Below are 21,469 nucleotides of genomic sequence, written 5' to 3'. Positions count from 1 at the left end.
TTAGTATAAAAATGAGGTGGAAGGGCTACAAAGTTATCTTAATGGTTAAGACCTTAAAGAGGACCTAAGTTTGATCCCAGCACACTTGTCTGACAGCTTACAATGTTTGTAACCCTAACTCCAGGGGACACAAGGTCCTCTTCTGGGCTCTGTGGGCACCTGCACATAAGTTGAAAACACACATACACACACATATACCTGGAAGAAACAGGAAATTCCCACAGCCACGTTCAACACTTGCAGATTCATAGTGCAGTGTGTGCAGTATGATCTACTTTGTATTTTTTGAAATGAATTTGAATATTTTTGAAATTTATCATGGATACCTATATTTGGCAAATGGATTTTCTAGGTTCACGTAAAACTCCAACTCCTATTTCTTCCTAGAAACTGATTGTTTTTTCCCATTTATATATATGCTAAATCAGGGAAGGGTGTGTATGTGTGAGAGAGATGGGGGGGGGGAGGAAGAGGACCAAGAGGAGGACCAGGAGGAAAATAGAGGCAGAGACAAGAGGAGAGATGAAAATCAATTTCTCTCTCTCTCTCTCTCTCTCTCTCTCTCTCTCTGAAAAGCATCCTGTGACATGCACTGCACTCACTCCTTAGATCAGATACCCTTTAGGCAGAGGCAGAGAAGAGCCCTGTCACAGTAAGCTGAAGCAGGCAGAAGGCAGCAGCTGGCATGGTACAGGGCCCTAAAATCCTGTCCAGCAGGTAGTCAGTAATAAGCAGGAGCAGGGAAAGTGCCAAGCCCAGCAGGTAGAGTCTGAGACAAAGGAACTCATGCTGTCAGTCCCCTGGCCTCCTTTAGTCAACATAATGACTCTGCCAATTCAGGGGAGGAAATACAGGGGCCTAAAAGACACAGAAGCCATGCCTGACAATCTCACCTAAGGGGCAGCTCAGAGCACCCTCAAAGATTTGCCTTGACAGACATTAACTATGTAGACTCCTTAACTATTAACCTTGTAGTTACCACCTTCTAAGCCAGACAAGTCTAAAGAGTGTGTATGGGAAAACACTGAAAATCATTATAACTAAATTTGGAACCATTTAACAATATACTTGCACAGAAAAATCCAAAGCTAATTCATGTGAGTTTTAATATGCAGCTTCTGTTGTACAGAGTTTCTGTTCACTAAGGAAGCATATTATACCTTAGCCTACTTTTAATGTAAAAGGACTGCTCCATGGAAGGAAACATTGTGTTAAATAGAACAATGAGATCTCAGAGATCCCAGGAGATATTTCTTCTCATTTCTCTATGCAGTTGTTGTTTGACAGGACACTTACATACCATCATCAGAGCCCATAACTCAGATCAGTTCCCTCCTACAATAGGATCTAAACACTGGAAAGTGATCTCATGGCTGGGGTTCCTCTGCAATAACAGAATAATAGTCACAGCGTCCACTCCTGAGGACACTGCAGGACATAAGAGCTTCCCTCCCAAGCCTCCCTCTCTGGACCTTGTGCTTGAGGTTACAGTACTCACCCCTCCTCCCAGTCTAAGAGACCCACAGACAGCTCAGGCACACAGGGCAAAACCACCGGGAAGGTTCCTAAGCTTAGGAAAGCTGCAGGGAAAGGTTTCCCTTCTACTACTGAGCAGAAATACATAAAGAATCTGAAGTAGCAACACAGGAAGTTGGAAAGCTGTCCTGAGGCACCAGAGAGCCACACTAAAAGCCCGGTTCATCCTGAAGCTGATGGTCCGAGGAGCCCCAGGCAGCCGAGCTCTGCCCTTCCTGGTCTGCAGGGTGCTAAGCCTTTAGGATCTTGATATTCTTCTTGCACTTTCTGGTATTTTCCCCTAAAAGCAGCCTGACTCATGCAAAGTCTTTAGGGGGATTCTGCATTTAAAAAAGGAAATCACGGTACCAGTCCCATGCAGTTTTTATCACAATTGCTCTGTAGTACAGCTTTAGGTCCGGCATGGTGATTCCACCAGAGGTTCTTTTATCCTTGAGAAGAGTTTTTGCTATCCTAGGTTTTTTGTTTTTCCAGATGAATTTGCAGATTGCTCTTTCTAATTCGTTGAAGAATTGAGTTGGAATTTTGATGGGGATTGCATTGAATCTGTAGATTGCTTTTGGCAAGATAGCCATCTTTACAATGTTGATCCTGCCAATCCATGAGCATGGGAGATCTTTCCATCTTCTGAGATCTTCTTTAATTTCTTTCTTCAGAGACTTGAAGTTTTTATCATACAGATCTTTCACTTCCTTAGTTAGATTCATGCCAAGATATTTTATATTATTTGTGACTATTGAGAAGGGTGTTGTTTCCCTAATTTCTTTCTCAGCCTGTTTATTCTTTGTGTAGAGAAAGGCCATTGACTTGTTTGAGTTAATTTTATATCCAGCTACTTCACCGAAGCTGTTTATCAGGCTTAGGAGTTCTCTGGTGGAATTTTTAGGGTCACTTATATATACTATCATATCATCTGTAAAAAGTGATATTTTGACTTCATCTTTTCCAATTTGTATCCCCTTGATCTCCTTTTGTTGTCGAATTGCTCTGGCTAGGACTTCAAGTACAATGTTGAATAGGTAGGGAGAGAGTGGACAGCCTTGTCTAGTCCCTGATTTTAGTGGGATTGCTTCCAGCTTCTCACCATTTACTTGGATTTATGAATTAGAAAGAGCAATGTGCAACCTCATCTGGAATAACAAAAAACCTAGGATAGCAAAAACTCTTCTCAAGGATAAAAGAACCTCTGTTGGAATCACCATGCCTGACCTAAAGCTTTACTACAGAGCAATTGTGATAAAAACTGCATAGTACTGGTATAGTGACAGACAAGTAGACCAATGGAATAGAATTGAAGACCCAGAAATGAACCCACACAGCTACGGTCACTTGATCTTCGACAAGGGAGCTAAAACCATCCAGTGGAAGAAAGACAGCATTTTCAACAAATGGTGCTGGCACAACTGGTTGTTATCATGTAGAAGAATGCGAATTGATCCATTCCTATCTCCTTGTACTAAGGTCAAATCTAAGTGGATCAAGGAACTTCACATAAAACCAGAAACACTGAAACTTATGGAGGAGAAAGTGGGGAAAAGCCTTGAAGATATGGGCACAGGGGAAAGATTCCTGAACAGAACAGCAATGGCTTGCACGGTAAGATCAAGAATTGACAAATGGGACCTCATGAAACTGCAAAGCTTCTGCAAGGCTAAAGACACCTTCAATAAGACAAAAAGACCACCAACAGATTGGGAAAGGATCTTTACCTATCCTAAATCAGATAGGGGACTAATATCCAATATATATAAAGAACTCAAGAAGGTGGACTCCAGAAAATCAAATAACCCCATTAAAAATGGGGCTCAGAACTGAACAAATAATTCTCACCTGAGGAATCCCGAATGGCTGAGAAGCACCTGAAAAAATGTCCAACATCCTTAATCATTAGGGAAATGCAAATCAAAACAACCCTGAGATTCCACCTCACACCAGTCAGAATGGCTAAGATCAAAAATTCATGTGACAGCAGATGCTGGCGAGGATGTGGAGAAAGAGGAACACTCCTCCATTGTTGGTGGAATTGCAAGCTTGTACAACCACTCTGGAAATCAGTCTGGCGGTTCCTTAGAAAATTGGACATAGAACTACCGAAGGATCCAACAATACCTCTCCTGGGCATATATCCAGAAGATGTTCCAACCAGTAAGAAGGACACATGCTACACTATGTTCATAGCAGCCTTATTTATAATAGCCAGAAGCTGGAAAGAACCCAGATGCCCCTCAACAGAGGAATGAATACAGAAAATGTGGTACATTTACACAATGGAGTACTACTCAGCTATTAAAAACAATGAATTTATGAAATTCCTATGCAAATGGATGGATCTGGAGGGCATCATCCTGAGTGAGGTAACACAATCACAAAGGAACTCACACAATATGTACTCACTGATAAGTGGATATTAGCCCAAAATTTAGGATACCCAAGATATATAATACAATCTGCTAAGCACATGAAACTCAAGAAGAATGAAGACCAAAGTGGGGTCACTGTACCCCTTCTTAGAATTGGGAACAAAACATCCATGGAAGGAGTTACAGAAACAAAGATTGGAGCTGTGACGAAAGGATGGACCATCTAGAGATTGCCATACCCAGGGATCCATCCCATAATCAGCTTCCAAACGCTGACACCATTGCATACACTAGCAAGATTTTGCTGAAAGGACCCTGATATAGCTATCTCTTGTGAGACTATGCCGGGGCCTAGCAAATACAGAAGTGGATGCTCACAGTCAGCTATTGGATAGATCACAGGGCTCCCAATGGAGGAGCTGGAGAAAGTACCCAAGGAGCTAAAGGGAACTGCAACCCCATAGGTGGATCATTATTATGAACTAACCAGTACCCCAGAGCTCTTGACTCTAGCTGCATTTGTATCAAAAGATGGCCTAGTCGGCCATCACTGGAAAGAGAGGCCCATTGGACACACAAACTTTATATGCCCCAGTAGAGGGGAACGCCAGGGCCAAAAAAAAAAAAAAAAAAAAAAAAAATGGGAATGGGTGGGTAGGGAAATGGGGGAGAGGGGGGAGGGTATGGGGGACTTTTGGGATAGCATTGGAAATGTAATTGAGGAAAATACGTAATAAAATATATTTAAAAAAATGAAATCTAAGTACTTTGGAATTCACAGGAGTGTATTTCTCTTGGTTCCAACTACTCACCATTAAAAAGTAATGGTCCTCAGGCTCAGCACGAAGATACTTAAAGACCACTTGTTCCATGAACCTTTCCATAAGATCCCAGTCTTCAACGATGCCATGTCATATAGGCCACTAGAGCAAAAAGGGCAGAAGCAGCAGAGTCACCAAAGGAAAGCACAGGAGGCTGTGTGCTCCCACAGAAAGAAGGCCTCCTGGGGGGCAGTTCCCAGTAACACAAACATAAGGAAAATACGAGTATTTACAGCAGTGCCTCTCAGTACATGGAACTACCTGATGGCCTTGGCAGACCTGTCTACCATGCAACTCCCTCTGGTCCTTCTGTGTTTACTGCAAACAAACTGGCTTTGCTGGTGATGAGGTAGAGAAAAGGAAACTGCATGCAATGCTGGTAGACTGTGAAGTGGCAGAACTATTACAGAAGACAGTGTGAAGGTTCCTAATAAGAACTAAACACAGAACTGCGGTATAGACCAGGGATATAACTGAAGGACTCCAAGTCAATAAACCTTGGAGACAGATGCATGGCAATGGTGACCACTGTGTATTCACAGTAGCCAAGAAACGGGACCCAGCTAGATGTGTGACAAAAGTGGATGGATTCCTTTTCAATGTAATATTGATACACAATGGAATCTTATTTAGCCATTAATAAATGAAATCATGGGGTTGGAGAGATGGCTCAGCAGTTAAGAGCTCTGACTGCTCTTCCAGAGGTCCTGAGTTCAAATCCCAGCAACCACATGGTGGCTAACAACCATCTGTAATGCAGTCCAATGAACTCTTCTGGTGTGTGTCTGAAGACAGCTACAGTGTACTTATATAAATAAAAATAAATAAATCTTTTAAAAAATGAAATCATGATGATTGGGGAAAAATGGATGTAAAGGGATATTATTAAGATAAATAAAATAGGCCAGACTCAGAAAAACAAAGATTGCATGTTTTATATATGGGACCTTGATTTAAATCAATCTCTCTCCCTCTGTCTGTCTGTCTGTCTCTCTTTGTGTATGTGCATGTCTGTGTATGATCAACTACCTTTGTGGATTCTCGGATGGCGATACCTGAGGGGAAACAGATGTTTTTCTTTCGCTCTCTACAAGTTGCCTGAATTATCAGGAACAGTTAACATAATCTATATGTCCATATGAGTGAATGGTGATGGCTAAGGTTGTATCGGTGTTGGGATGCTCCCGGGGATGTGGTGAGCACGTGAAGTAAGAGAGAAACAAACAACTCTTTTCCAGTATCATCTCAGTGTGATGCAAGGGAACTGCTTTTAATGTTGGCACCGAAGCAATGTTATTCATCGGCCTCATCTGGAGGAGCCCCTTAAGAAATCAGGGGATGTTATAGACTATACACCCACTACAGGTTGATTATAAAATACAGTGCGGGGGCAAAATTCTATAAACCTAGAAGATTAAGGGAAACTGAATGTGTATATATTCTTAAGTCATTTTAATAAAATGACATCAAATAGTTCTTAGATATAGAGTCTATTTATAGAGGGGGAGGAACTGTGCCTTCCAACTAAAAGGAAGCTAACAGGTTAAAGACCCAAATCTATTGCAAAATGAGAGATAAAATTATTCAAAGAAAAATACCGCAGAAGATCTTGACAGTACATTTTTGCAACTACACTTAGTAATAAATAATCATATAAACTTTACTCCAGAATTAATATCCAATAAACTGGGAAACACTCCTAAGCCCTGGTCACAGTCGGAGCTCCCTTCAATTCCTCCTCCTCCTCGGGTCTCTGGGGAAAGCCATCCCCTCCTGGAAACATGCCCTGACTACCAAGCAGTGAGGCCATGTTCTCAGTGTCCACTGTCCCTTCCTCCTCCCATCAATTCATCCTTCATAAAGAGTACCAACCAATCCACCCCTGAGACTGGAGACCCTCCAAGTGCATCTTCTACTACATCTCCAGGGATGGGCACATGCAAATCACTAAAGTAAGAGGCAAAGAGAGTTAGGGAGAACTCTGCTGCTCCTCTTTGTGCACGGTCACCGAGTCATCAGGGGAGCCTATCAGGTAGGGACTATGTCATGCTGCTTCCAAGAAACAGAGCCAGGCTTTGCATCTGAGCAGCTGACACCAGTGAGCACCATGAAATGTGTGTTGTGTTAATAGTCTACTCTTCTGAAATACTGATTGTGAATTTGGAAAATGGTCAAACTATGTCAAATCATTCTAACATAAACCTAATCCTGTAATTATGCCAACAAAACATCCTAAGGGGTTTGGTGTATGTCTAGTAAAGCCACAGTCTCCACTGCAAATAAACAGGAGGTCCTCAGAGTTCCATCATGAGAATCCTGTGTGTGCCTCAAAAGGGAGGGTACGTGATCTTTCTGAAAGCCCCTTGCACACAGAGCTCAGGACTCCCAGGCTAGTTGCTCTGCAGTAAGTGCACTCAGCATGAACGGGAGGGATGCATCCCACCACCCCCTATGCAGGGCTGCACACAATACATACAGACACTCAACAGGAACACAGAGCACCACACTGAACACCACACTGAAAATGTGCCTCAACATTTATAGGCAGTAAGGTGGAACCACTGAGGGGAGAAATCGGAAACACTGTAACAATGGATTCATCCAGTAAGTTACCTTCTAAAAGTCACTCTAAAGCAGTTTCAGAGTGAATAAGGATACAAAGTGTTCCATAGAACAAATCACAATGGGGACAAGGCACACCCACTCAGTGGTCCTAACTCACCTGAAGTGAGAGGTGGTGAAACTGTATCAAAGCCTCACACAGAGCCACCAAGTGGCCTTTCAGAACCACAGGCTCCATTTCAGTAACTTACAGACCACCTGGTGTGTGGGCCTGAGACTGTCAATCAAAGCCAGGCATAGCTAACCCTGGGCAGCATATCTGCTTTTCAATTATGGGGCTGGAAGGGAAGATAACAGAACAAAATTCAAATGTTTATACCCTAGCAGGTTGTGTCCAGCTTTTAGCATTGCTACACAAATTTGTCATCTACAAGCTCACTGCACAACTGAATTAAGTGAATCTGTAACTTTGTGTCAGCCTTATCAGCCTATGCTGCAGCACAGCCCACTACTTCCACAGTGGAAAGTTTAACAAATCCAACTACAAGCCTATCTGGAATTGTAAGATGCACTTTGTGGAAAATTCATCTTAAAAACTTTTCCAGGGGTTGCATGTCGGGTTGGGGGTAAGGGCACTTGCGACCAAGCCTCATGACATGAGTTCAACTCCATGACCAACCGGTAGAAGGAGAAAACTGATACTAGCAGCTCGTCCTCTGACCTCTGTACACACTGTGCCACAAGTACACACACAAACACACACACACACACACACACAGACCAATAATAATAATAATAATAATAATAATAGTAATAATAAGTAAATGTAAAACATTATTCCAAAACAAATAAGTATACACATAACTTATTTCTAAAAGTAGAAAAAAAAAAGAGGGTTTTCTAACACCCTCAAATGATTACAGAGGCAGAATTAAAGCAGCATTTAAAAGTGAATGGGAAGTCTTTTTTTCCTGAGAAGAGCATCATGAAGTAAAATATAGCGAAATATAGTGAAAAGAGAAGGATACAAGAAGGGCCTGAGAGATGTCTCAGTGGTCAAGGGCGCCTGCTCTCACAGAGGACCTGGGTTCTATTCCCAGGACCAGTTGGCTCACAATCACCTGTAACTAGAGTCCTGGGGAATCTGGCACCCTCTTCTGACCTTGTGGGCAAGAAAGGAATGTGGTGCACAGACATATGTGCAGCAAGATACCCTCACACAGAAAATATATTTCTAAAAAAAAGGAAAAGATAGAGTTATTCTACTGTCTGGCAAGAACAAGCTTAATTAATTATGTATAAATTTCCAATTAAACTGTCAAGTTAGTAGTACAGAATGGGGGGGGGTGAGGGAAAAGATCCCACTATTCATAGCTCAAGTCTGCCAAGAATCTGGGGGCAAAACATGAACCCAAAGGGAAAGAAAGCCATAGCCCAACCCCACCCCAGCAAAAGCCTAAGACTTGACAGGAAATAAAGGAGCACAAACAGGAATTTAAATGACAGTAAAGTAAATCTTATCCCTCCCTGTTCTGAGCCCAGGCCCTAACAGAGCTAAGTTTTGGTGGCAGGGAGGGGAGGAGAGGGGACTAGAGATGTGGGAGAGAGGAAGTGGGGGAGGGAGATGGTACTTATTTTCATAATTGTATGGCAAGCAATAAAATCCAAGCAAAGCAATAAAGACACACAAGCTTGAGCTGGAGATGAGGCTCAGTGGCAGAGCACTTGTCTAACCTAGGTTGCCCAGCAACCCTAGCACCCACTGCAAGCTACAGAGCCCTGCCCTCCTCCCCACCCAGCCCTAACACAGACCCTTTCCAACTAAGTGTCCAAAAAGGCCAAGAGGAAACCTTGCCCTTTGACCCCAAATTGCTAGAAACAAAGAGACATTCCTCCCTTTAAACAAAATAAAGAATCTCATAGCATATTAAACCATATAGCAAGAACTTGAAACATCAACTTAAATCAGATTGGATGGAGATGTCACAGATCTTACATTAGGAAACAGGGAGCCCTAGAACAAGTCCATAACACTCTTCAGAAGTTTCAAATCAAGAACTGCGCACCCCCATTGTATCAAAGTCAGTTCCCTGGAGCAGAATAGGATTTTTCTGTTTAGTAGCCTCACTTTGGTTTTTGAGACAGATCTTCTTTCTGTGTGATCCAGGCTGGCACAAACTCTCCATCCTTCTGCCTCAGCCTCCTGATTGGATTATAGTGCTGGGTTATCCTGCCCAGCTCCCAGACTGTTTCTTTGTAACTAGTTTGTTGTTACTTCTCTTTTGGGTTTTGTTTCATCTGAGGAAAGCTGCTCAGTAAAAACCAGACTCTTTATGACCTCTTCATGTTTATTTATTTTTTGTTTTTGTTTTTGTTTTTTGTTGTTTTTGTTTTTCGAGACAGGGTATCTCTGTATAGCCCTGGCTGTCCTGGAACTCACTTTGTAGACCAGACTGGCCTTGAACTCAGAAATCTGCCTGCCTCTGCCTCCTGAGTGCTGGGATTAAAGGTGTGCACCACATATTTTTCAATCATACTTCCAGGCATTAAGTTTTGCTGAGCATGTCTGTATTTGTTTAGTGGACATTGGTGGGGCCATCCGTGGCACTGCTGAAGTGAATGAGATCTTGCTACCTAGCTTTTTTGTGGATCTCAGTATGAGCAAAGAAACAAAATCCAAGTGTCTGAACAGACTTCTTGTGTTCTGCAAATACTGTGTTCTGCAAATATTAAAAACGTGTTCTGTATGTGTGTTTTAAGTAGTCATCGAGTGTATCCTTAAAGTAAGACTTCAAGTACACAGAGAGTAACTGTTTGTTTAGCACATTTGGAGTTATGATAAAATAGTTAGAAATACTAAGAATGTCAAAACCATCACAGCAGAACTGTAGGAGTCAAATTAAACAACTGCCTTTAGAAAAACAATTAAGTGTTTAGAATACACCGTGTCTTATTATTTTAAATCATTGTCTTAAGTTTTCTGTTCAGAAAGTAAAAAATGGTATATAATCAAGATGAAGAAGATAAACTGTCCTGGTCCTGCTGCCTCTGCCTCCCAAGGGCTCATTCCAGACATGTGTCACTGGACACAGATCTTGGAACATTGTTTAAACCTGAAATAGCACGGCCATAAACACCTATATAGAACCACTAATGAAACACTAAAACTGTGCTCTCTTCAAAGTCAGTAAGACAAAGTTCTAATTACTGTTTTAATAGAAGTTCTAGCCCTCATAACACACACACACACATACCCATAGACCAGCAGGATGGCTCGGTGGTTAAAGGTGCCTGCCACCAAGCCTGACGACCTGAGTTCAATCCCTGGGACCCATGTGATAGAGGAAGAGAACTGACTCTTGGACATTGTCCTCTATCTCCATATGCATAGTATGGCATGTGCACCCCACATACAATAAAGAAAGAAATGTTCCAAAAGAACAAGCAAATATTACAAACAGCCATGATAAGGAAGCAAAATGAAGACCAGAATCAGAATTAGAATTTTTAGAATTAGAATTAGATTAGAATTAGCCAAACAGCCATTATTTGCAAGCAATGCAATGGCCTGCCTGCAGATGGGGCTGGGTGATGGCCCAATCAGTAAGGCGCTTGCTGTGCAAGCAACAGAACAGAATTTAGCTCCCCAACATCCATGTAGAGGCCGAGCAGAGACTTATGTATGCAGAGTCCCAGTGCTGGGAAGGCAGAAACAGGAGTTCACTAGCTGGCAGGGCAGCCTAGCAGAGTTGATAAGATCCAAGGTAAGAGAATGATACTGTCTCAAAAATTAAGATGCAGAGCAATGAACAAAGACATGAACATCAACCTCTCGCCTCTGTCCACAGGCATTCACAGATGCTCACGTCCACACAGCACATATACCACAAAAACAGTCAGGGGAGAGAGAGGAAGGAAGGGAGGGAGGGTTTAGCTGTAGACTATCAAACAAATGTTGCTGCATGCAAAAATAACTTACAAATCTCAAAAATGTTATGATTTATTTGATTTCAAGTTATGCATGTGTATCGGCATTTGCATGTAGGAATGTACATGTGTCTCACAGAGTCCAGAAGAGGGCATAGGATTCCCTAGAGCTGGGCTTACTGGCAGCTACAGTAAACTGCGCAACATGAGTACTGGGATCTGAACTCAGTTCCTTGCAAAGAGCAGTATGCGCTCTCAGCTGCTGCAGTCCCGAGAGTGTGCTTGTGTGGCTAGCAAGAACTAGTCAGAAAGTTTAATTATAAAAATAAATTTACACACAATAAAACATAAAAACTGCTATAGATAAATTTAACCAAAAAAGCATGTGGAAGAATATAAAGAAGATAAAACTTTTCTGAAAAACTCACAAGACATGAATGAACAATGGCAACACCTGCTCTGCCTTCATGAACAGGAAATGAAGACTCAATTCTTATTCATGAATATCAAGTTAAATGTAAAAATCTTAAATTAGCCTATAAAAAGAGTATCTCAAATCAAGATCCCTATTAGTTTTTTATAATTATCTAACTGGTTCTAAAATTTACAATCTAAAGGAAAAGCCAAATCATTCTGAAAAAGGAAGGAAGGAAGGAAGGAAGGAAGGAAGGAAGGAAGAAAGGAAGGAAGGAAGGGAAGGAGGGAGGGAGGGAAGAGGGAGGAAGGGAGGGAGTGAGGAAGGAGAGAGGAAGGAAGGAAGGAAGGGAGGGAGGAAGTGAGGGAGGGAGGGAGGGAGGAAGGGAGGGAGGAAGGGAGGGAGGAAGGAAGGGAGGGAGGGAGGGAGGGAGGAAGGAAGGGAGGGAGGGAGGGAGGGAGGGAGGGAAGGGAAGGGAGGGAGGGAGGGAAAACATCAAACCCACTAGAGAAAACTGTGTAACACAAAATGGGGTTCAAACTGCATTCCTGGAGCAGAGACAGGTAAACACATCAATGAAGAAAATAAAGACCAAATGTTCCTAAGCATAGGCAGGCATGGTGCCTCACATCTGTAAGCCCAGCACTCTGGAGCCTGAGGCAGAAGATTAACAGTTCTGAGCTATTTGGTAAAATCCTATCTCCAGAACAATATTACCAAGCATAAATGTGACCACGGTGTGACAGAAAAGGAGTGTCAAATGGGAGTGCACTTGTTGATCACTGGTTCGGAGCAGGGGGGAACTGGCCTAGACTTAGAAATAAAATCAGCTAGCTATCTTTCACATGAATTCAAAACTTAATTCAGAAAATCCACAATTCCTTTGGAATTGGAGTACACTTTTAAAAATAGCAACATTATGAGCTGAAAAATATTGAAATGTTTGACTCTATCAAATTTAAAATTTCACACTTTAAAAATGTCACAGTGCACTTGGAATGTAGCTCAGTGATTAGTACACACAAACACCACAAAAATAAACAAATAATCACAAAAATAGGAATAATAGCTGTAACAAATCAGTACATGATGCCTAGTGTCCCCACAACACAAAACTTGCCAAAAATGCAATTTAAAAAAATGGAAAAAAACATGAACAGCTAAGGAATGATGCTCAGGTTTACCCCTAAGCATAGAAATCAAATTCTAAATGCCAGGTAACTTTACATTCACTGGAGCTGCCAGTGAGCAGAGACCAATACTGGATTCCTGAGAAGCCAGCTGCAGAGAAGCCACACAACCAGAGCAGCTCGGATCCCTGCTCGGGCAGGTGGGCAAGGCCACCCGTTCTGTATAATAGAAAAACTGGAAAATATTTGTGTTGCTAAAATGTTAGCTGGACCTAATGACCTATGTCTGTAATTCCAGCATGGGGAAGCTGAAGCAAGAGGAGTCTTCAAAAGGAGGCTAAATTTTATAGTCTCACTAGACTTGGCTTCAGAACTGCATACATTAGCAGTTATAGAAACTAAAGACAGCACTGAAGAGGTTTTCTTAAGATAATGCTGAAACGTTGTACGAAATTGCTTTAAAGATTCACAGCACAGTGGACCTTTATACATAGGACATAACGCTGAAACATAACACTATAATCTAGGCAGAAAATATCCACCAGAGGAAGGAACAGGAAGGAGGGGCTGAGACTGAGCCCGAAAGGTGTCATCACAGACAGCTGTCATCTGTGAACCTCTCTTCAGGTGACAGCATAGCAAGCAAGTTCACTTACACCAACTAAAACATTCCAAAGCCTGTGTCCAGTTCAGGCCAGCGCTGGCCAGCACTTCCTTATGGAGCACCTGACTGTATGTGTTTACTTAACAGGAAGAGGAAATGTTAGTGTGCTTTTGTGGGTGGGATCCGGGAGCTTTCCTGTATTTTCTCTTTCATTTAATTAAACAAGCCAAAATATTAAGGCTATATTTAATTTCATTGCATTAAAAATAACAGGCCAGGAGTAAGAGTACACATCTTTAATCTCAGCATCAGGAGAGCAGAGGCAGGTAAAGCTATGTGAGCTATAGGCATGGAGAGGTCCAGGCCAGCCAGGGCTACACAGTAAGATCCAGTTAAAGAAAGAACAGCAGCAGATGCTACCTCAGGCCCCTCTGCTGGGAAGCCCTCATCCCAGAATGCACCTAGTCTGAGCTGTTGGCAACTCCCCAGGATGCAGTGAGCACAGGGAACTCGCCCCCTCAACCCCGCCCTAGTCACTGTGCAGTTCACATTCTCTGTTCACTGCCCTCTCTCTTTACTGTGCTGCTCACCCCACTCTCCTCAGCTTAAGCCTTGCACAACAACCTCAAAGCAAAAATAGGAAAAATAAATAAATAAATATAGTTAAAACAATGAGGCCAAGACTACACAAAATCTTCAAAAAGTGAGGCCTGGACAGATCTACTGACAGTATAGTTCAAGTAGCCAGGCCCTGATGGAAGCCCTCAGGAGCCTGTAAGCATTCCTGATGTGCAAATTGAGGTTCCCTAGGAAGACAATGCAGTCTATCCAGACTCAATCCCATCTACTGCCATGGATGGGGGCTCAGCTTCCACCTGTCCAAGTCCACATCCAGCCTGCAGCCCCTTGGATCACAGACTTGCTTCTGCCCTGATGCCTGCCCTCCCTCCCTCCCTCCCTCCCTCCCTCCCTCCCTCCCTCCCTCCCTCCCTCCCTCCCTCCCTCCCTCTCTCCCTCTACTCCTCTTCTTATCTTCCTCCCTTCTTCCTCTTTCTCTCTCTCCTGCACTATGGGACATGAGTCTGGTGCAAGCCAGGCCAGCCCCAGATCCATCCCTCCTGAAGCCACTTCAGCACACACATCTTCAAACCAGTCTTGTAAATGAGAACTCTGCAAACAGAAACCTCAGCACAAAAGCGAGCAGTGGGTGAATGAATGGTCCAGGGTGACTGAGGCCTTCACCTACCTCAACACCCACATGTCTGCCCTAACACCTTCAACTGTGTTTCTAGCAAGGCTCTCCCATAAGAATGGCAGCCAACAATACCATGGTTTGGGGCTAGAGAGATGCCCAGTGTTTCAGAGTACATACCAGTCTTACAGAGGATTTGAATTTGTCTCTCAGCACCCATCTCAGGTGGCACAGAACTGCCTATAAATCCAGTTCCAAGGGACTTGATATCCTCTTCTGACAAAGAAAGGAGTTTGAAGGGATCAAGAACAGGCATGCTGCTAATGATGTCCAGGTGACAATCACCTCCCATAGCAATGCTCAGAGTAAGCAGCCCTTCCCAGGAAGTGGGTGATGGTCTACAAGAAGACACTAAAACCATTACAACACCTCATACACAGAACTGGGCTGCTTTCAAAGCTGAGGAACACAAGCCTTGAGAACCCAAGGGAGAGCTTTACTTACATGACGGGATAATGAACTGTGGTTCAGTGTTGTCTGCTGTCTTGATCCCTTCAAACTCCTTTCTTTGTCATTGGCTTTCTAGTTTCACATCTGGAGGCTACCAGGGGGCTTTTCATTATTTTCTAAGTGTTCTAACTACCTGGATCTGTCTCTCTAGTTCCTTAAGGCTGATCTGTAAACTTAAGGAAACACAGTTTCATGGCCTGGCTGAGTGTCAATCCCATGGCATCAGTCACTGTTGAAACATTTTTTTGTTTATTTGTTTGTTTGATTGATTGTTTGTGGCAATGAAAGAGGCCTATGATTACCCTTTCCATACCATTTAGCCAAGCTTGGTGTACCTAAAAGCACAAAGTCATCAACACAGGTTTAGAAGGCAACGCTCCAAACCACACCCCACTCATGCTGTCATTATAAGCTCACCAAGTCTAGAATATTCCCTTGAAGTTAAACACACACACACACACACACACACACACACACACACACACAGAGAGAGAGAGAGAGAGAGAGAGAGAGAGAGTGAGAGAGAGAGAGAGAGAGAGAGACTGTGCTACCTGAGAATTATTTGAAAGTAGTTGCAAAGTTTACAGTATTAGCTTGTTGGTCCAGAATAGAAGCATAAATAATATTCCTGTCTTTACCTCCGACCCTTGACTCTCAGCAAGCTTTCATATTTTTCTGACCTTCACAAGAACACAAAGAAGATACAGTTGTCCCAGTTTTGCAGACCAAAGAACTGGGGCACTGAAAAGCTAAGCTACCCAAACTAAAGAGCTGGTGAAATGCAGAAAAGAACCTATGCCTGAGCTGCAGCTACCTCAGCACGGGCTCTGTGCCAAGGCCTTACTTCCTCACTCCCTAAACTTTTGGACTGACTACAGAATCTTCTTAAACTGCCATGGCATATGTGTAGACACAGCCCCTGCCATCTCCTGAGGATGCGACAGGAGCATCTCTTTCCCATCTCCATTCAGGAGAAAGAAGCCCACTTTCTGTCAAGATACTCTGATAGATTCCAAAAGCCTGTACGAAAACAACTGCCAAAATACTACTTTCTGTTCCAAAAGCATTCGATAATCTCCTAACTATAAAGGGGAGGAGGGTAAAACATCACTCGGACCAACTGCTGGAAGGGTACACAGAAAAGCAGTCTCAGGAGCTTGAGGAGTCTGAGGGCCCCAACTCAGCTGATCCCAGCTGATCCCAGCTCTCATTGCAGACAACCTTTGCTTAGAGTGGACAAAACCCTCCCTGGAACTACAAAGAAATAATGAATTTGTTCTCATTTACATATTATTTCAAGATGTTTGATATTAAATGCTTCCACTTGACATTTCTAAATCTTCTTAATTTTATGATTTTTTTAAAAAATATACTTTTCCCTATGCTGACTTTGGTATTTTAAAAAAACTTATCAAGTAATACACACAAGCTGGCTACCCTTGTACCATACCTATTGTCCATCCTCCATGGAGTGTGAGTTCTTCAGACTACAGGAGAGGGAAAGGCCAGACCCCTACCACACTAGACCACAAACCCAGGAGTGTATAACCAGGGATCTATAACTGCAGATACATTGTAGCAGAGAATGGCCTAGCTGAAAGCAATGGGAGGAGAGGCCCTTGGTCCTGTGGATGTTTGATGATCCAGTGTAGTGTGTTTCTCAATCAGTAGGGCAAGAAAGGGAGGGGGTGTGAAGGAGAATCCTCATCCAGGCAGAGTGGAGGCTGAGAGTGCAGATTGTAGTTTGAGGGGTTAGTGGAGAGTAACCAGGAAGTGGCATATTATGTGAGATATAATCCAATGGAATGATTAATAAATACATTTTTAAAACACACACATATTCCAGGCATTTAATTTTTACCAGTGAAGACTCAGTACCCAGCTCATAGTGTCAGGGAAAGCACCTAGCTGACCCTCCTACCCTGATGAACTCCCAGTAGGAAAGCATTCTTTATCCCTGTCCACACTGTCTTAAATATCCTTCAACTTAAAGTACTTCTTTCTGAGGCCAGACAGTAGTGGTACATGCCTTTAATCCCAGCACATGGGAGGCAGATTTCAGAGTTTGAGGCCAGCCTGGCCTACAGAACAAGTTCCAGAACAGCTAGGGCTATACAGAGAAACCCTGTCTCAACCCCCCTGCACGCCACCCCCCAAAAAGGCCATTCTTCTGTTTAGTTATATTCATTCCCTATCAACTGGTAGGTTGCTCTACTTCTGGAAGTGGTGTTGACTTTATTTTGCTTTGCAATAAATGTGTGAGATAGGGATGAGCCATAGGACAAAAATGTACACTGAACAGAAAGCTCTTGGATTACAGGTCTGTGCTAGGGCTGAGCTACACCATAAAAAGTTTTTTATTCTTTTTTTCTTTCAGAAATTAACACAATCTTGGGGATTACAATGTGACCAAATATCCTGCAGTATAAATTAACCATATTCCCTCCCTTATAGAAATCAAGCTCTCTGACAAGTATCCTGGTAGTTTCCAGGCATGTCTGAGTGCATCATCATGGGAACACATGATTCCAAGGACATTAGAAATGGGTTCTTGAAGCTGTTTCACATGGCAAATAGAAACCTAAAAAACACCAAGCCATCCCTGATCCTTATCATAAGGGATAAATTCCCCTTCCTCCTTGTCACATAATTCATGGCAAGATATCACCATTCTTGACCTTGGCTCAGTGTACTATGTGCTGCTGAATGGAAGTGTTTCTGTCCAAGGGTCAACAAACAAACCACAGAAACACTGAATTCAGTTAAACAGGGAAGGTTTATTGAATGCACACCCCATGACAGAACAACCAGGGCAACAGCTGAAAACTGTATGCTAGATATTTCTTAGGGCCAGCTCCTTGAAAAAAAACCACAAAGAGCTCATGAACAGGGGCTAGAAATGCTGCCCTTACTCAAGCCTATTTAAACATAACAGTTCATATTGATCTTGAATTTGAAAGGTCTTATATGAAACATATAGATGTGGAAATTTATAAGGTTAACAACCGTCATAACATACAGAACATAACAGAGTACATGGCCGGCATAACCCTGCTCTGAGTTAAGATTTTGTTTCATTTTGTTTTACATAAATGACTGGTTTCTTAGTTAGGGTTTTACTGTTGTGAACAGACACCATGACCAAGGCAAGTCTTATAAAAACAACATTTCAATGGCGCTGGATTATAGGGTTAGAGGTTCAGTCCATTATCATCAAGGTGGGAGCATGGCACAAGCAGAGCTGAGAGTTCTACATCTTCATCCAAAGGCTGCAGGTGGAAGACTGACTTCCAGGCACCTAAGGTGAGAGAATTAAGCCCACATCCACAGTGACACACTTACTGAACCAGGTCACACCTATTCCAACAAGGCCACACCTCTAAATGGTGCCACTCCCTGGTGCAAGAATATACAAACCATTGATTTCCACTCCCTGTCCCCCATAGATTTGTTCAAACACATGAGTCTATGGGGGCCATACTTAAACATTACATAATGTAAAATGCATATAGTCCAACTTTTAAAACCCTCATAGTCTATAGCTGTCTCAACAATAGTAAAAGTCCAAAGTTCAAGGTCTCTTCTGAGATTCATCCAATCACTTCACTGTAATCCCCATGAAAGACATGAAACCAGCTGGGTAAACTCCAAACACTGCATCTCCAAGATGTCAAAGTGGTCTTCAGATCTCCACTACTTTTTCATCTTTGTTGACTGCAACAAACTGCTATATTCTCAGCTGGTTCAACTCCCTGTTTGCAGCTTTCCTTAGCATGTATCCCATGGCTCTGGCATCTTTAACATCTTTGAGTCTCCAAGGTAATTTCAATGATACAGCTTCTTTTTTTTTTTTTTTTTTTAGATTTATTTATTTTATTTTATGTGAGTACACTGTAGCTGTCTTCAGACACTCCAGAAGAGGGCATCAGATCTTGTTACGAATGGTTGTGAGCCACCATGTGGTTGCTGGGATTTGAACTCCTGACCTTCAGAAGAGCAGTCGGTGATCTTAACCACTGAGCCATCTCACCAGCCCGTGATACAGCTTCTTGTTTCAGCGTCTCAGATTCCACTTGATCTTTTTGGCTCCTCAGTTCTCCACCTCTGCCCTCTGTAGAACTCTAAGCTCAGGTTGATCCACTCCACTACAGCTGCTATTCTTGGTGATCATCCCATAGTACTGACAAATCCAATACACAAGGGTGTTCCACTCCAAATATGCTTCACCAATAGCCTCTCATAGGCTCTCTTCATGGTGCCAAGCCTTAAATTCTTTTCATGATACCCTCAGTCCTGGGCCTTCAACTACAGCAGAGGCTACACCTTCTCCAGTGGCCTTCCATGATCTCTCACAATGCCAAGCCTCAGCTGTTCTTCATGATACCTCATGCTTTCAAAGCCAGTACCACCTGGGTGACTCTTCCACATTACCAAGTCCAGAAGCTGCATGAAGTACAACCTTGGCTGTCTCTGGAACACAGCTTCTTTGTGCTCCCAGAAAACAATTCCCAGATTTCACCTCAGTGATGCTGGACTCTTCTTAATCATTGCTAATTTCTTAGCTCCAAATAACCAACATCAACTGTCCCAGTAGTTCCTTCCATTCCTAACTGTAGAGCCAGAGTCACATGGCTGAAGGTGCGGAGTTCTGCTGCTTACAGGAACTAGAACATGACTCCCTTTTTCTATCACATTATCACTAGCTTTATTTTCCAAATCCTTCCCTGCCTAAACTTGGCTAACAGGCCTGTCTGTCTCCTGGGATTTAAGGTGTGCACCACCATGCCTGTATCTAAATTTAGCTGGGTAGAGTCTTACCCGAAGATCCCACTCCCTTAATCTGTTGCCTCCTAGAACAGAGGATTTTGCTCCATTTCACTTCCTGTTAACCCTTTAATACTCAAACCATGTATTTTATATTTTTCCTTTCTAAGCTTGCTATGCTTGTTCAAACTTGTCTTCCTAAGACTTAAGCAGAGGACAAACGCTCTGCTGGGCTTTTTTGAAACTTCCCTTGTCAATGCAATTAATCTGAGGCTCTTCCCCTTAGTCTCAGGCAGACTTTTCAGTCTAGGGCAAAAAGTAGCCACATTCTTCACCAAAATACCACAAAAACAGCCTTTCTGTCGCAGTCTGAAATCCTTCTCCTTTGAAAATTCTTGGGTCAGGTCAACACAGTTCAAATTACTCCCAGCAACAAAGTCTTCCATATTCCAACTAGGATGACCCATTAAGCCAATTTTAAAGCATTCCACTGTGTTCCAAATCCAAAGTCTCAAAATCCACATTCTTTCAAATGAAAGCATGGTCAGGCCTATCCCAGCAATGCCCCATTCCCTGGTACCAACTTTTGTCTTTATTTTTCCAAACCTGTGCAATTCATTTCTTGAGACTAACATACATAACAAACCTGAGTAGTCACTTTCACAAAATGTGATTTGTGCTAGAAAGGGATGTATGATGCCTTCTAGATCACAGGCCTGACAGGCCCATGAAAAAACCACTTCATCTTCTAATAAGTAAAACACTCTAGATTCCAAATTCCTGTCTTACAACTCTCTGGTAGAGCTGGTGGAAAATCAGAAAGGAAAATGCTTTCCCAAGTCCAGAACTTAGCGCAACAGAGTGAGAACAGCCTGTCCTATGGCTGCAACACTCAGGAAAGCCCTATGACAGCACAGTCCAACCAACTGTGAAATGAATGCTGAGGAGGACATGTTGTCTCTGAGGTCTGCTGGAGAGGAAACAAGTTAAGTGTCATATATAAGCTGCAGTCTTCTGGTTCTCTTCTCCAAGTTCCTCAGGCATTCAGTGTGACCTGACTGTACAAAGACAGAGACTCTTCCAGTACAGTATTCTGGCCATATCGAGGAAGGACTCCCAACTCCTCCATGTGCCCATTGACTGTCCCACTATATATACAATACATTAACCCCCCCAAAAAAATAATTTACAAAAGGCAACATGAAACTTCTATAAACTGGACCCAGCTCCAAAAACATTAATAGTACACATAGTCCCTTCCCCAAATATATACCAGAGATTAGCTGCTCATGAAAGTTTAAAAGCACCACTCCAGCTTTACATGTACCCTCCACCCAAGTTTAAAGTGATTTTTCCCGGAACAAGAGTCTTGGGATTTGGAGAAGCCAGCAAGAACTCCAGGTACATTGCTCTGTCTAAGTTTGTCAGCTGTGCAGATGATCCCAGCTACAGGCCAGCCTGTCATCTAAATAGTGTGCACCTAAGTTCTATGCTGTTCAGCTCTGAGGAAGGCTTGATTTACAGTGAAGAGGTGGAACAGGACAACAAAACAGACATGTACAGCAGTCATTCCTCCAAATCGGCCAGGCCTGCCTTCCAGTCTCCACATTCAGCCGTCCACCTCATTGGGGCTTAGTTGCTCCCTGGA

The 21,469-nt window shown here is 42.8% G+C and overlaps 1 pseudogene; it reads right to left on the bottom strand.

Moving 5' to 3' along the window:
• Window positions 1-4,795, bottom strand: part of LOC147005102 (actin-related protein 3B-like) — a 242,741-nt pseudogene extending 237,946 nt beyond the window's left edge.
• Between the last annotated feature and the right edge of the window lie 16,674 nt (window positions 4,796-21,469).

The sequence above is a fragment of the Mus caroli genome, unplaced genomic scaffold, assembly GCF_978045245.1.
Source record: "Mus caroli unplaced genomic scaffold, Mus_caroli_1 scaffold_4, whole genome shotgun sequence".
In the NCBI taxonomy this organism is placed as follows: Eukaryota; Metazoa; Chordata; class Mammalia; order Rodentia; family Muridae; genus Mus; species Mus caroli.
Note: the sequence above shows the minus strand (reverse complement) of the source record. Positions and strands in the feature narration are given on the sequence as shown.